General features: G+C 44.7%; 1 protein-coding gene across 3 annotated transcripts in view; it reads right to left on the bottom strand.

Annotated features, from left to right (window-relative positions):
• TSC22D1 (TSC22 domain family member 1) overlaps positions 1-13076 on the bottom strand; it is a gene marked incomplete at its 5' end in the record, with an annotated part of 78121 nt that overhangs the window by 11264 nt on the left and 53781 nt on the right. The window lies entirely within an intron of this gene.

The following is a 13076-nucleotide window of genomic DNA, read 5'->3' as shown; positions in this document are numbered from 1 at the left end:
TCACCACCACCTTATCACTTGTCCTACAGCCCCCTCGGCATCCTGTACACTCCACAGCTGACCGGAGGATTGCCATCAGTGGTGGTCAGGCTTGGCTGAGCCAACACCCAATGGCTTCAGATTTTAAGCTGCCCTTCCCACAAACCTCTTTAACACCCTTTTTGCCATCTGTGCTGCCTGTGCTCCCCTCTCTAAAGCTGCACCACTGACATCAGCACGGAGACAGCCTTCCTCCTTAGCTGCTGTGCATGCAGCGGTCACAGATGTCCTGCAGGGTGCTCGAACCAACAAATACACGAGCCTGTTGGCATGGGAAAGGACAAAAGCTGATGTTAACCTTTTACTTGGACAGTCTCTGCTTCCTCCCTTCCTATTCCACGATGATCCCTGTACAGGAGCTCCATCGAGGCAGCTGACAACGAGGTCCAGTAACGTGCACATCTCACCTACAGCAGCACAGCTCCAGCACTGCTCTGACTCAAATCCGGGATTCCTTTGTAGTCAGAAGGATGATTAAATAAATGTTAGATTACGTGGGGGAAAAAAATAAATCAATTTTTCAGAGACCAATCTTCAAGCACTAAATATAATTTATGGAAGATAGATAACCGTATGTACTATCAACTCATGCCCACACACAAATTAAAAGATACTGTAAAAAAAAAAAAAAAAAGTTTTCCATCCTCCTCCTCACAAGCTTATGCCAAAATCCTTGTAATTTGCTCTGATTATTGAAGAAGCCATGACAGAGCCAGTCTGACAAAGAAAGGTGAATATATTTATATATATGCACGTATGATGCAGGGCTACTGGATACATTCAGCTGCTCTGTCTGGCAGAGAAGCAAGTCTGCTGCTGGATGCACAAGGAGAAGCTCCCATCTCCGGAAACACTGCGCCTTTCCTCATGCATCATCCCCAGTTCTGGCAGCAAATTCGCAGTAAAAGCAAGCTTTAACACTCACAGGCTTTATTTAAAGCTAATTCTCCAGCTATTATACGTAGAGCTGTTTCCATACCACTGACCCAAAAGCGCATTTTCATAGCTCCGACGCATCACCTTGTTATTTGGGGTGTTCGCGCCCCAGAGGAGTTTTATCGGCTCAATTTGCCACCTTCAAGAAAAACAGCGAAGGATTTGCTGTGTCAGTTGCTAGGCTGAGACCAAATTAAATTTTAAAACACAACCACTTCAGGGCCAGGTATGCCGATAACCGCGTGATTTTGCTCGCAACCGTGCCCACAAAAGCTCCTGTTCTGGTTACAAGGCGTCCAAGTAATTAAAAATATTGCTCAGTTATGTGTAGGTCAACAACTTGCAGGTAATAGAAACCACAGCGAAATTGTAAGTCAGCTGGATGAACCAAGTGATGGAACATTTTTACTGCTTTGAAAAATAGCCTCTAGCTGCAACTGAAAAAAAAAAAGAAAAAAAAGCCTGAAGTACAAGGATCTGCTTTCTGCTGCTGTCACATTCGAGAACTCAGCACCGAGCTCTGCTTTCCTTCCTTTGTCCTGAACCATCCTGGCTGTTATGTAAAGTGACAGATTGCGCACAGATGAATTATCACCGTGGGTACACTAGGATGTCAGATATGGATAAGTTTTAGCATTTAATGAAACAAAACAAAAAAAAAAAAAAAACAACAAGATTTCATGCATCATCGCATCAGGGTACCTCGCTTCCCCCACACACACCCCGATAGCTGGGATGCCCCCAAAGGGGAAGGGGGGAGAGCACTGCGAGACGTTCGGCTTGCTGTACTCCCCAACAGCTTTGTTTTTAATAAGAAAATAAAAAAAAGAAACAACGCAGAAATGCACCAGCTTAGATTCAAGCTAAGTGAATTAAGCTGGCGCCCAGCCAAGAACATTTACCGCGTGTGTCAGTCTGAATGAAGTTCAGCTCCCGAGCACGTCACGGCCCGCCGGGGGAGCTGCCCTACCTCCGCCGAGTAAACGCTTGGCAGGTTCGCTTTCCACGGGCTGGGGAGGACTTCGGAGACAGCTTGAATAATCTCAGCTTTTAACACCGGGGAAAAAAAAGCAAAAAATAAGAGGCAAGCCAATCTTTAGATGACAGACATAAAAAAAACCCTCGGTAGAAATACCTATTTTGCTATGAAGCAGCAAACTAAGGAGGGGTTTAAAATTCTGGTGCGAATACTGGTGCCTGATGGAGCAGAGCACAGGCCAAACAAAGCATTCGAGCCCTTTGCGAAGTTTCAAACTCACACGTCTGCAATCCTTCACATATTTCAGCGCTGAAATTACTAGAACAGATCTAAGACTGATTTAAGACACTGATGCAACAACAGCCTCCAAAGACTACAACTTTGTAAGTTAAAAACCACTCAATTTATACAAATTCACAGTGCTTACTGTTAGGGGAGATGCTCCAGGCACCCTTTGCATCATAACTTACGTATTTTTTTATGCTTTGCTCCCAGCAGCACGCACACACCTTGATCAATCTTTATGGTGCACTTGGCAAGGAGCGTTTCGCAAGGCTGCTCAGCAGAGACAGCAGCACGCGAAAACAAACCCCATCTCAGAAAATATTCATTAGAGCTCAGCAGTGAAGCAATGCGTGCTGAAATATCAAAGGAAGTGAAACCGACATGAAGAGGCAGAAAAAAAAAAACTACCAGAAGCTGAACACAGACACCGTAATGAAAGCCAAAGCACTGGAGTGAAAGACAAGTGTGCAGATGCCAGGCCTGGGAAGTGCCTCATCCTAAACACTGTAGCAGCAGAAGACACGGCTGGATCTTTGCACTCTTCGTATTTTAGGCTGATGTTGTAAGTTTTTCTTCTCTAGTTGCAGTTTATTTCAGCTCACCATGAAGCAAATTAAAAAAAAAAAAAAAAGCATCTTTAGCTATCAACATCACAGCTGTGCATCTTTGGAATATTGTTTGAAATCCTTCCCAATTACCACCAAGCAATACAGAAGGCGAGCTTTAAGCTTTTCAGTGAAAAATGAGCATTACAATTGCACACAATTAACCTGCTGTTCTATTTTGCTTTATAATTTCATCAGAAATACCCATCTAGCCCAGGAAGTGGGCTACAGGACAACCTAAAAAAAGGCAGGCAGGCAAGCAGGCAAGTTTAACGCTCCTGTGGCATCCTCCTACCTGTCAGCCTGCAGCTTAGGGAGCTCCTGCACAAGAAGAGATCCCTTAGTGATTAACTCTTGAGAGAATTTTCTTCTAACAGCTGGTTCAGTTGGTTTCTTTTAAAGAAATAACTCACATCACATAGCTGAGACTTTGTAGAAACTCTGGCTAGTTAATTCTGGTGAGGCAGTTTTGAAGCATCAACCACCCTGGCTGCTAAAGAGAGATGAATTTGAGTCTCTGGAGCAGATCCAGGAGGGATTTCTTATTTACAGAGATTTGGAAGACGCCACAAGCATGACAGGGCAGCTGCAGGGAGCCAGTCTGCTCCAAGGACCACAGTGAGCAATGCGAGTAAACGCTTTACCTGCTGCTAAAGGGAAATCACTGAGCTCCCAGCATTGCATCACAGACCAGAACAAAAGGCCTTCAAGTGTATTCAGAGTGGAAATGTGTCCATGTGACTGATTTATGGCTTTTTGTACTATGGAGAGGAGTAAAACCAGAGGTGTTCAGGAAGACGAGCCTCCTATCTCTTCAGCTTCTCCAGGTGAGATGTCTTTCCCCTGGCCACGCTATGCTAACCTCTTCTAAAAAGCACCGTTCCCTTCCTTTGCTCTAGCACCTGTGAAATCCAAACGAGCAGAATGTGATTAAGAAGGAGCCTGATTAACGCGGACTGACACAGCACAGCAACAGCGGCTCAGCACTTTTTGCTGCAAGGGGTTGTCAATTTATTTCCCGTGTTACATCAGCTGAACACGAAACAAACAAGGAAGGGTTCCAGGGTAGCAGCTAGACTGGAGGGGAAGGCATCCTCCCCCAGCACTCCCGTACATTTGGATCTTAAAAAGACTTCAGAGCACGATGAAGTTGCCAGTCGTACAACCCATGAAACAGAGCCTCAAGGTCAAGGGTAAATTAATTTCCACAGACAAATAGGGCACTAAGCAGGACACAAACCTTTCTGCTCAGGAGGGCAGCTCCCCGAGGGAGCTGCAGTTGTATCTCAATACCCAAAACCTTCAAAGGACAGCTAAACAAGTCAGCATGCTGCCCACACCGAGGTACATCATGAGGTGTGGGCTAGCAGTAACCTGTAACAAGTTTTCCTCAATACCAGGAACTCTTTGTAAAGCTTTTAAACTCTGTAAGAAAAAGGATTGATAATTAAAAGCTTTTTTTTTTTTTTCCCCAACATTTTCACAGGAGGAGAACCATCGGCAGCTCACTGCTGGAAGGGGAGCTGCAGCACCTGACCCATGTTTTGCACAGCAACCCTTCCCACAAATAACTCCCATAGTGGCTACAAACCTCCCTAAAACCTTCACGGAAACCAGCGTGTATCTCCAAGATCCCCTATAAAGAGATTTCACAGGACAACAGCAGCAACAACACAACACCCCAGGCAGCAAAGCCAATACCTTGCCATTTGGAGCCACAGACATACAGCAAGTTTTTTGCCCCCTGACTAAGCCCCAGTAGTTTGTGTGTCACCAATACCCTACCCCTAAGCGTTTGTTATTTCAGCAGGCATCAGGAGACAGCAGTAATCCCGTAGTTTCTTATTTTTACCATCAACATTTCTCTTACCCTGTATTTATTTGGGTATTTTTGGAAATCCAGCGCATTCAGCACTGTTTGTTTCACAAGGACTGAAAGCCACAACCTTCAATGTTCTGATCTGGCTACGTAACAACAGCAAGCTGTTCTGAAATGAGCTGCTTCTGACAAAGCATTTTCTTCCAACGCCTTCTGCCTGTGTATTTATTTCTTCCCTTATCAGTAAGGAGCACAAAACTGAAGAAAGTCCAGATGTACCAAAACGCCCCTCTTTTAAACCTGAGATTGTGACTTTGGCTCTGTAGCCAGCAATTATCAATCCTTTTCTTGAAAGGAATTGCTCAAATCGGGTAAGTAAGAGCTCTGGAGGTTATTCTGGGAAGCTAAATGCGGAAAGGTTTGAAAGGGTATTACTGTATCTCAGAGGATGAGAGATTATTTTTACATACACTGTTATTAACGAGACAGAGCTGAAAGGACGTGTTTATAATGAAATCAAATATTAAGTAACAGAATCACAAGAAAACCACCTAACTACAGACATGGGGACTAGAAAAAACGTTGTTAGTGAACTAAAGACAGACATAACAATGAGAGAGAAAAAAGAAAATAGAAATAAAACGGCAAGTGGAAGCAGGGAAAGAACAGGGAGAAAAAGTAGCCAGAGAAAACAGCAAGGAGAACAAGGCATTAAAGACAGCAGGGTCAGGAACTGCATGTGGGAGTGAAGAGGATAAAGGAATTACGAGCTAAAAATATCCAAAAGAAAGGTAATGGCAGATGTTATTTGTTGGTACGTTTAATACAACATGTGAAAAATAGAAAACATTTCTGGAAACTCCGGATTTTTCGGGGAAGAGCAAAACATCGGAAGGGAAGGATTAAGAAACTAAATCTACGGTAAGTGGTTGCTAAAGCCCTGCAATTTCTCTTGGCAGGCCAGCGCTTTGATTCATCACCCTGTGCCATGACACCGCTGTCTCACGACGACAGCTTTTGGAAAAGGCGAAAATAATGAAAATGGAAGCGTCCAACTCTTTTCTCTGTATAAAGAAGCAAAAACATCCAGCCTGTTGTGGCTCTTTCCTTAGTTCATGCTCTAAATGCAGTGGATTAGAGAAACACTTCAAGCTAAGGCACCAGAAGTGTAAGAGCTGTGTTAGCCAGGGTCTTTGAATCGCTCAGCTCATCCCACAGGGCAGGGTGAAGGTGGCAGTGCTAGGGGAGCTCACCCCAAAACAGCTCACACCCTCTCCCCACACTATTCCTGCTGCCAGGAGCACTGCAGCAGCAGCCCTGGGCTCCACTGCTCCAGCTGCTGCCCTTCGGTGGAGGCGAGTTAAACAGCGAGGCAATGAGGTAAAGTAAATGGAAGTAAATGAAGTAAGATGAAGTACAAAGCCTGCCCACACCTGCCTTTGCACCATCACAACTCATTCAGTCACAGCAAGCTCGGGGATTTTCAAGAGAACGGCTCTGTGTGAGCTCCAAATAACACAGCATCGTTTTCCTTCCACAGGGAGGGAGGGAATGAGCAGGCGTTGGAGTGGGGTTGGAGCTCGCTTACTGACATATCCACATTTCTTTCTGAGTTAATAATGGCCAACGCTCCGTAACACTCAACAAAAACACCCGAAGAGGCAAGGATTATGGGTTCTAACTGCGCTCTGCAAGCCTGTGCTTTTGGCTTCTGAATATCAATTTATCAAGTTATAAGAGCCGAGAGCTCCTGTTTCCAAGACGCCTGAAACAAAATCGAAGTGTATTACTTTCTCCTTCAGCGAGCAGTTCAATATCCCATTAAACAGCTGTGGTGAGCCCTGTTGGTGCGTACATACGGACGGACCCGAGTCCAAGGATGCGATCTGCTCAGGCATTCATGTCAACAGGCTGACAGAAGCTGGACTCCGTGTTTCACTGAGACACAAACACAGCTAACGAGACAAGTTAAATTACATTCTCCTCCGCTCGCCCCAGTAATGTATTCCACTATTGTATTTCGCAACGGGCTCCGATGAATTGCTGCGAGTTCTCCTACTTCATCCTGCCCACACGGCCCTGCCTTCTCCTTTGCGTCGGACCTGATGGAAAAAGTAATCTGCCGAAGATTACCTGCTGTATAGCACGTGGACAATACAAAAGTGACGGCAGAAATGAGGGGCTGATGGAGGAGAAAGAGGGAATATATTAACATTATTCGTTCTTGGCTAGCTTCCCCTTCCTCACACGTACACACACCAACCACGCTATCAGGGTAAAGTCCTCTGGAGCACACTAGACACGAAGCACTAGCACCAGAAAGAAAGCATGGATGATTTTCTGTCTATGTGTAAGGAGGATTCGGGGACGGGTCAGGAAGAATAAGAAAAGCAGATAAGGAAGGAAATATTCAGGACATTCTCCCAGCTAATCTTCTTCTAACGACACCCGCCACTGCAGGGGGATTGCCCTGTCCCAGCCTGCAGCTGTGTGCAACGTCTGATTAAAGATTCACTGCATGCTGCCAGGCAGAGGGTACGCTCAGTAAATATTGGTATCAACAGGCTGGTATTTACCTGTGTCAGAAGATTATCAGAACAGTTGAAGAACCACATTCCAAAGAAGATAAGCAGGCAAACAGGCAGAAAAACACAGCCAAAATGGGAGAAAAAAAAAGTTATAGTCAAAGCTCTAATATTAAAGAGAAACATAACAGCAAGCACAATTAACATGAAGCCTGTTGAATACTTCAAGGTTATTTGACAAGTGACTGAATCATCTGCACCTAGGAACAAAGAGGTATTGGCACTGACATTACCCAACGATTTTACTCAAAAAAAAGTACAGTTGTCAGACCTGTCAGCTGTGTTACTGTTCAGTCCATTGAGAGGAACCCTTCCACAGAAGCCCGTTGTTAAAAGGGGACAAAAAAAGTCTGCTTGCAATGTTACTGATATAAGTCTGTGTACTGTGTGTGGAGGTATTTCCCAAAGCTTCCTTTAGCATAGGCAAGGTTCGGTGCCTAGAGGGCAGAACCCAGCCTAAGGCACTTTGTCCCTACCTCTCTCTCCACTGGAGAGAAGCAGCCCAACGAAATTAATCTCCCTGCACCAAAGTTAGCTTTTAGGAATCTTTCCTTCCTATAAAGCAGTTTTTTCAGTGTCCAGCGTAATCCAAACTCTGAAAGGGAAGATCTTAACAGACAAAAACACCACCAAAAAAATAATCAGTTCAATGGACTGAGTGAGAACTCTGGTAGGCAAAAACCATTAGGCACAGCATCTAATGGCACTCCAGAAGGTACCTACAGATGGTGCCCTTTCTGGGAAGGAGTCGCAGCTTTTCTGCTCCTGTGCTTTGTTCTCCTGGTTTCCAGCCCATCCAGTTCTTTCCCACAGCCTTTTCCACCCTTTCCCCTTCATTTAGAGGACTGCAACATACTGAACTTTCTAGGTCTTTTTCCCACCCCAGAAGACACATTCAGCAATCACCTTACAAGCATAAGGGACACAAAAGACAAAGAGCTGAGGGTGAAAGCAAGGGATACCAAGTTCATCTGAGCTACTGACATCAACAAAGAACATAGGAAAAAATATTTTTTTGATCTGTCTGGTACCTTTAAAAAAGCCACAGGTAACAGGTAAAAAGAAAACTCATTACTTGTTATCCTAAATTGCAGACTAACCCTAAAACCAATTTAGGTTCTGATCTTTTATGCTCAGCTCAGCAGCTGTCTCAGCAGTTCCAAAAAGTGCTCACATTTTTTTTTATTTTATTTTATTTTTTAAAGGCAACAGGAATTAGTGGAATGGAAAGATTCTGATTTTTAAAGATCTGGACCTTTGCTACATTGCAGAGCAAAAGCTACTTGAAGAATCTGGAACCTTGCAGACTTCATTCTGTTCTATCACTTGTCTCAATTATTTCCCTGACAACCTGAATTAAGAGGAAATCAGAGAGCTTTCAGTCTCAAGTTGCTGCTCATGTGTTCAGGAGAGCTTTTCCTAGAATTAAATGCTATTCCACCAAACACATCCTCATTTATTTATTTATTTATTTTAAGTGTGACTGCTCGTGCTGACTTGAGCCTCCCTGCATTTACCGCTCAGGTTGCTGCTTTCTTCCTTCAAGGCCCATATTATATAATAGCTCAGCTGCCTACAAAATTATGTATCGCCATACAAAAAGCGTGAAAAAAATATCTAATTTTTGCTATGCACTCCTCTAAATATATAAAAACCAACTTTATTTTTGTTCTTTACCTCTGCATCAGCTTGATCGCGTAGCAAGACAAAATTGTCACTGATACCAGCAGACACAAAATAACTCGAGCTTTGAAAATAAGCTACCCTTTGACCACATGCGTAGTGTTTGAGGCAAACCGAGGAGGTAACACGCATATTTTTATGCTTCCCCACAGCATGCAGTGCACAAAACTGGGAATCAGCAGTGCACAGGGCTTATGCAACCAGAAAGTCCCCAGCCTTGCTGAAGCACAGCTCAGTGCTGGCCACACCAAGCCTGCCCCTGAAGGTCTCCTTCCAGGGTGCAATTAATGTCTACAGTCATGCTAGGGCAGCAAAGGCTTCTTGTTTCCAGCTGGGAACTCGAACAAGACAAAAAGGTGTAAGTAGAGATAACACAATTCACCTATTTTTTCCCCCAGGCATCACATAACCTGGGAGCGTTATTCAACTGCAACAATAATTACGACTGCGTAATTAAGAGCAGCATACCTAAGAGAATTCTGCTGAAATATGCTACATTACTGATAGCACAGCCTTGGCTAAAAATAAGCCAGTCCTGATGTTGTTGAAGCTTTTTCTGCCTTTCCTACCTCTTCTGCTTCCCTCCTGGGCTAGGAGAGGGACATCCCCTCCTCCCAGCGGTGACTTCTCACTGGGGGCCTAGCTCTGAGTGACTTCAAGGTTAAAAGCTATTAGAATGCTTCCCTGTTTCTATTAAAACACATCATTTAAGCGTAAAGCCGGAATCGCTGGCTCAGGAGGTGGATAAAGCCGCTTTGGGTTTGGGTTTATTTTCCGCCTCAGCTCCGCGGCCCAACCCCGCCATCTGGCGGCCGCGGCCGGGGGAGCCGGGGCCGCCAGGGAGCGCTCGGGGACCGGCCTCGCCTGGTGCCTGGCGCCCCTCCGCGGCCAGCCCCCGCCAGCTGGGAGGCACACAAATACATATTGAGATATATATATATATATATATATATATATATATATATATATTATATTTATAAATACGCCTTAGCGGAAAATAAGGGGATGGGCGAGGCGAGGGGCGAGCCCCTGAGGTGTTTCTGCTCACCTCAGAGCTCGCCACGCCCGGCCCCTGGCACTGCTGCCAGCCCCTCAGTGCCGCCTCATACAGCCCGCTGAAGCTGGCTTGGTAGCTGAGGGAAAATACACACACACAGAATATCCCAGTGGAAAAGTGGCAGGAGAAAACCTGAGGAGTGTTTAGGTGCCCATAGTGGTGCCCCCCTCACACTCAGCTCCTCTCAGGAAGGCACTGAGAAATGGGGTGTGGGTGGCTGCAGGGCTCAGGTACACTTTCAGGGCTGTGAAAGAGCTCAGGGAGCAGAAATGTGGTGGCTTTTGGAGTAAATGTTTAAGGAGGAGCCCCCACAAACGTCCCTCTAGCTTTAAGGGCAGGAAGGCACAGCAGCTTCGAGCCCTAGGGGCTGATTTGCACAGAGGCACAAGGAGAGTGGTAAGAAACAGGCTAGGAGCTCACAAAGTTTTTCTTGGGTGAGTTGAGCAAACGTAACGAAATGCTTTCTTCCCTCAGTCCTCTGATCCATGACATGCAAGAAAGCAAGATACTGGTGCTGATGAAAGGAAAAAAGAGTATTTCGTTTTATGGAGCCATAACCGAGTACGAGACACCTCGTTCTCCCCTTTCCAAACACTGAAGTGACAACATTTAAAACTAACATCCTTTCTAGACTAAAGTAACCCTTACATTACCTAACCTCCTCCAAATGTATTACTTTCCACTGCTAGGAGGTCATCAGCTTACCCACAACGAAGCACATGCCCACAGTGTTGCAGCTTTAGTGAGAAATGACCCTTACCTTTGAGCCAGATTCACAAGATACCACAAAAATAACAACTTGTTTTAACAGAGGATGCCAAAGGGTCACCGTGCTCCCACCCCCCCCCCAGCAAATCTGAATTTGTTCGCTGGCAGTTACCTCTGAGCAAACATTAAGGCTGCAAGATGTCATGCATCGGGACCCTGAATTCCTGCCACTATTCCCAGGGACAGAGCAACTCTGAGCTGAACCCAGCTTGAGAAAATACAAGCACAGGTACATCCACACACAGGGCTGGTGTGTCAGAACAGCCAGATTTTAGGGAGTCTTAATTTCCGAGAGCGTTTACTGCTAAAATACCAGAATGCACTTTTACAGATTTTCTTTCTTAAAAAAGATTTCCTTACAAAAAACAACAGTATTTCTTTTAAAGAAGCACTGCAACACGCAATCATTTTCACCATGCTGGTATCTATTCAGTGTTCTCCCTTTACAAACACCAAAATGCTTGCGGGTATTGGTCTACCCCCCTCTTTTTTTTTTTTTTCTCCCCCGTTTGTTTGTTTTAATAGAGCATCAGCCAACATGGCAAAGACTTGCTCTTCAACTGCCAAAAGCATCACTTGTGCAAAAGTGATGTCAGCACTGCTTTGTTGGGAAGCTGGCCTTCCCTCCAAAGAGGCAGAACACACACATTGCCAGGTCAAGCAGTAACGGCAGCTATTGTTGGTTTGCTCAGCCCAGCAGCGTGACAGCTCGTAAGACAAGGCAGCATCATTAAAGATGATCTGGGATCACCTCGAGCTCAATCATTGCGCTCCCTTCTGGAGATCCATACGCTCAGGAATCCAATTCACAAAATCCAAGTGACTGAGGACATCACAGAGGTAACAATACACAAAAAGATCAAACCATGACCTCTTGGGGCTCCTGCACCCCCTTCTAAGCTGTCTCGCCTCTACATGCACAGAACATGGTGTTCTGCAGAAAGCACTGCCCACAAGATTATGAACTCAATGGAAAACGGGCATTTTATAAAATCTACACTTCCAAATTTAGTAATTAACTGTCAGAATGTGATACAAGAGTGTCAAATCTTTTGTTATTGTACCAAGCTACAGTTTTGTCTACTATTGTAGCTCCAATACTGCACGTAGACTCCACAAGTTTTCTGGTCAAGACTATTTCTAACTTTAATTATTAAAACACTTCTTTATTCAATTATTTCAATGAATTGCCTTAGCTTCCCTAATTACTCAAGTAGCTGAGTTCTCTGCTACCATCTACTTTGGATGAAATTATAAGAACACTCTGAAAAAAGACCTCAACTGGGATACACAGGAACACATGGGCCACAGGAAACAGGAATACTGAAGTACAAATATTCTTAATTGACCAAATAAATGCCTTTTGCTGGAGGCTTGACACGTCAGAGAACTGAAGTTTATACCTTCAAGGCATAGGAGCAAGTAATTACGTGGCAGACCAATTTAAAAAACAATCAAGGAAATTAGCTGAAATGCAGGCCTCAGAAACCACTAAGCCAAGTACAATGTAGCACACAGTAGTCTGGTACTACCAACCAAAGCATAACAAAAAATAAGCTTGGGAAGGTTCTCTATCTAGACCAACCTCCTGCTCAAATGAGGGTTAACTTCAAAATGACATCAGATTGCTCATGGCCTTCTGAATCAATTTAGCAAGAAGAGACAAAACTCAAAATTCAGGAGCACTACTGCCCCAGCAAGACCACCACAAGGCTCAAGAGCACTCAACAGAAGAATGGTGCAGACTTCACAAAGACCTTGCAATTGAGATCAGCAAAAGCCGCACTCCTGTGATCACCTTCCAGGAGCTAAAGCAGAGTAAGTGATTTTCTGAAATAGCAGAAAGGAAAATAAAACTTTAGATGAATTTGCAACTGGTTCCCGAAATACTCTAACTCCAAGATATGAGAAGCAGGAGGCTGTATGGCCCATGAAAAACAGTTCCAGGAGTACAGCAGACAACTCCTCACAACATACCTTATATTAAGTTATATTTTAAAAATTACATCACCTATTTGGCTTCTACACCCCTGGTTGGAAGCCAAGCCACAACTGCAGCTCTCCAACAGCAGTAGCCTTCAGTATGTGGCACACAGTTCCTTATACAAGCTGAAGCTCAGGCTAGCCCGAAAAACGAAAGCGCAAACAACTCTTCTCCCTTCCTGGTTGTTTTTTTAAGGAGGAAAGCCACATTCCCTCGTTCTTCCACGGGTGAGGGCACATAAGGCAACAGCTGAAGAGAACAAGCAGCTCAGCCCATGAAACCTTTTCAGACGGGTACAAATTGAACCTGTACTGCAGACAAAAATCGAAGTGAAAG

This window comes from Aythya ferina (assembly GCF_964211825.1).
Source record: "Aythya ferina genome assembly, chromosome: 1".
Taxonomy (NCBI): Eukaryota; Metazoa; Chordata; class Aves; order Anseriformes; family Anatidae; genus Aythya; species Aythya ferina.
Note: the sequence above shows the minus strand (reverse complement) of the source record. Positions and strands in the feature narration are given on the sequence as shown.